Consider the following 1,198-nt stretch of genomic DNA (forward strand, 5'->3'; position numbering starts at 1 on the left):
TCGATTCTAATTGATTTCGTAATCCATGTACTATTGAAATTTGAATAAGACCAGGTGTGTGTTACTGCTCGTGCCCAAGGGATCTCAGGGCTGTCAGAACTGATTTAAGGGCTTTTCACAGGCAGTCTGAGACTGTCTCAAAAGGAATGAACCCTGTACGTTCAGCCGTGTCGATTCTAATTGATTTCGTAATCCATGTACTATTGAAATTTGAATAAGCGCAGGTACGTGTTACCACTCGTGACTGAGGGAACTCAGAGCTGTAAGTCCACTTCAGGCACCGACTTTGGCCCATTCTGAGACTGTCTCAAAAGGAATGAACCCTGTACGTTCAGCCGTGTCGATTCTAATTGATTTCGTAATCCATGTACTAATGAAATTTGAATAAGCGCAGGTACGTGTTACCACTCGTGACTGAGGGAACTCAGGGCTGTAAGTCCACTTCAGGCACCGACTTTGGCCCATTCTGAGACTGTCTCAAAAGGAATCCACCCTGTACGTTCAGCCGTGTCAATTCTAATCGATTTCGTAATCCATGTACTATTGAAATTTGAATAAGACCAGGTGTGTGTTACTGCTCGTGCCCAAGGGATCTCAGGGCTGTCAGAACTAATTTAAGGGCTTTTCACAGGCATGCTGAGACTGTCTCAAAAGGAATCAACCCTGTACGTTCAGCCGTGTCGATTCTAATTGATTTCGTAATCCATGTACTATTGAAATTTGAATAAGACCAGGTGTGTGTTACTGCTCGTGCCCAAGGGATCTCAGGGCTGTCAGAACTGATTTAAGGGCTTTTCACAGGCATTCTGAGAATGTCTCAAAAGGAATGAACCCTGTACGTTCAGCCGTGTCGATTCTAATTGATTTCGTAATCCATGTACTAATGAAATTTGAATAAGACCAGGTGTGTGTTACTGCTCGTGCCCAAGGGATCTCAGGGCTGTCAGAACTGATTTAAGGGCTTTTCACAGGCATTCTGAGACTGTCTCAAAAGGAATGAACCCTGTACGTTCAGCCGTGTCGATTCTAATTGATTTCGTAATCCATGTACTATTGAAATTTGAATAAGCGCAGGTACGTGTTACCACTCGTGACTGAGGGAACTCAGAGCTGTAAGTCCACTTCAGGCACCGACTTTGGCCCATTCTGAGACTGTCTCAAAAGGAATCAACCCTGTACGTTCAGCCGTGTCGATTCA

The sequence above is a fragment of the Tremella mesenterica genome (assembly GCF_000271645.1).
Source record: "Tremella mesenterica DSM 1558 unplaced genomic scaffold TREMEscaffold_23, whole genome shotgun sequence".
NCBI classification, from domain to species: domain Eukaryota; kingdom Fungi; phylum Basidiomycota; class Tremellomycetes; order Tremellales; family Tremellaceae; genus Tremella; species Tremella mesenterica.